Raw genomic sequence first — 3,015 nt, 5'->3', positions numbered from 1 at the left:
AATCACTATGATCCTTGGATTTCGCGTGGTGCCTTCTCCACCCCGACCACTCCCCCCTCTCCCCAACTCCTCCCTTCCAAGCCTCTGTCGTTCCTTACCCTCACCGAATTCCAGGTCGTTAGCCTATCCCAGCTCATCCTCCCTTCCCTCTTTCCTCCATCGTCGAGTCAGCCGAACAAACCCACAGCAATTGCAGCAACCCCTCCTCAGTCGCTTAATATAAATGCTCGCATTTAGTGCGAACTTGGAAACGGTTATAATTTGTCCTTACATTGAAGTTTCATTAATTTTTGATAATTTGCTGTCCTTGGAATTTTGCTATTTTAAAAATGTCTGTTTTGTCTGTTTCATTCCAGTGATATGTGTATATATATATATATATATATATATATATATATATATATATATATATATATATATATATATATATATATATATATATATATATATATATATATATATATCATTGATTCATGCTCCCATGCTCTTCCAGCCAAAGAAAGCTGCATAAAGCAACCAAGAAAAGCTGCACAAGGTAAGCCATTTGCTGTTTCAAACCCTACCCGGTGGGTTCCTCCACAACTGCAGACATTCACAAGTAGTAGAGACATAATAATCACAATGCTATTTTCTTTTTAAGCAGCTTTCTTTGGGTGCAAGAACATGGGAGGTAATTTTTTTTTCATAAGTTAAATCCTATAGCCACATCGGGTAACTGATGAAGTGAGAGTTAATTTGGTTATTCCCTCCAATTATGGGTGGGAGACATGATTGGGTTTTATTATGTATATGTTGACTGCTATTGGCTTTGTTTATGGTACATGCCTGAGAGCCTCAGTGATGCATGTTTCTGTCAATGCTGCAGCTGATGATTCGCCAACAACTGATTAAACCGGTTCGGCAGGTGAGAGGGCATGTAGTATTGGGAATATCATGTGTGTGCAACATGTGAATGTCTGCAACTGTGGAGGAACCTGGGTAGTTAATGAAACAACAAAGTGCTTACTTATTGGTTGTAGGCCTCCGTGGTTGTTTTATGTAGCTTTCTTTGGCTGGAAGAGCATTTTAAATATATCCACAAGAAATAATCACGAGGGTTGAGATCAGGGTATCTGGGAGGCCAATTCACATCTCCAAATCTGGACATCAGCTTTCAAGGACAATAATCTTACAACAGTTCCACGCATAGCCTTGCGGTGTGGCATATAGCCCCGTGTTGTTTCATGGAAACTTGCGATACATCTGTTTATTACTTTTCTTGATGGTTCATCACAAACTTGGAAAGGTCTTCTGAATTCTCTTTGTACCAAAATTGAAGAATATCTATAGAAGAATTTTGTTAATTTTTTTATACAATGTTAAGGCATGTATGAGAGCTAACACACATAATGTACAACAAGGGGAGCAGGAGACAAGAGGGGTGGGAGAGGGAAGGAAAAACACAGTGGGGAACAGAGACATGAGTAGATCTGTGGAAGGGAGAGGGATGGGGGCAGAGTACACAGGGTAAACAAGATGGACACTACAGGTACTTTCAGGTTCTTACACTACAGGTACTTTCAGGTTCTTACACTACAGGGACTTTCAGGTTCTTACACGACAGGAACTTTCAGGAAGGAAAGCAGGGAATTTGAAGGAGGTGGGTTTAGGGTGGATTAACAGGGGCAGAAAAGATTGTGGTTTGAAATAGGGAAAGATAAGAGATGATGATGAACAGCTGTTTTGAAGACCTGGAGGGAAGAGTGGGATTGAAGAGAGTGTTGGAGTTTGTTCCAAAGGTGGGAAAAAGAGAAATGAAAGAGTGAAGGTGAACAGTGATTATTGATTTTGGCAGTTTTACCAGAAGGGGGTTGCTGGTGGACCTTGAGTGCCCTGCAGAAATATGGGGGAGGGGGGGACCCATCGCAAACAGAGTGGGGGCGAGGGGGGGGGAAGGCCAGAGAGGAGATGGTAGAAGACAGAATGACCACCAACCTGCCTGTGGTGAGAGAGTGAGAGACCCAAAGACTTAGCCTCATCAAGGGAGATTTCAATAATCTTAAATGCCTTGGTTTCCACGGCCTGAAGCTGAGAAAGGTAAGAGGCAGGAGCACCAGCCCAGAGGGGAGAGTAGTACTCCATCAGGCTGTGGCTGAAAGCTTTGTATGTGTTCAAGAACTCACATGTGGCAAGGAAGTACTTGATGGAGGATTCCCAGTTTATGACTGCCTTTGGAGGCCAGCTTGGAAATGCGGCTTTCCCAGGAAAGATCATGGCAGATAGTGAGACCCAGAAGCTTGAATGAAAGGACTTTTTCAAGAGGATTGTTGAGAAAGTAGATGGGGGGGGGGGTTCCAGACAGTCCTTTCGGAGAGACATAGTGAGAGTGTTTTGATTTGTCAGGATTGAAAGACGTGTTCCACGTGTTGGCCCACAAATATTGCTCAACCACAAATGTGAGTCATTCACCTGTCGAATTTGCTCTCACCAAGGCATTTCTTTTTAATCTTCAGTTCGTGTGATACAACCCTGAAAGAAAAATAACAAAATGCAACAATTGCCTTCCATTATCATAGAATTCCAAACTGAAATCTGTCCCATCTTTTTGCCACAACGTGCGTGTGTGTGTGTGTGTGTGTGTGTGTGTGTGTGTGTGTGTGTGTGTGTGTGTGTGTGTGTGTATAAGTATATATATATATATATATATATATATATATATATATATATATATATATATATGTATACAGAACTGGGTTTTGGGGTTACAACGTGGAGGGTTCCCGGGCTTATCTTGCCGATCTCGGAAGGATGACAGGCAGAGTTCACCTCACCTGGTATTAATTCAACAGCCGAGTGTTGTTTAAACTCAGGATCATAGGATCCCAAACCCACCATCCTAACCATTAAGCCAATACCAGGTACAAGAGCTGTATGTTGGATGCCATTACTGGGGAGTGACAGTTTGCAGAAGAGTAGCAACACATATAATGTACCTATTTGCATACGATTTTGCCACATCTCATCGGCGTGACGCTC

Source organism: Eptatretus burgeri, chromosome 4, assembly GCF_056783735.1.
Source record: "Eptatretus burgeri isolate ZD-2024b chromosome 4, Ebu_testis_v1, whole genome shotgun sequence".
Lineage (NCBI taxonomy): Eukaryota > Metazoa > Chordata > Myxini > Myxiniformes > Myxinidae > Eptatretus > Eptatretus burgeri.
Note: the sequence above shows the minus strand (reverse complement) of the source record.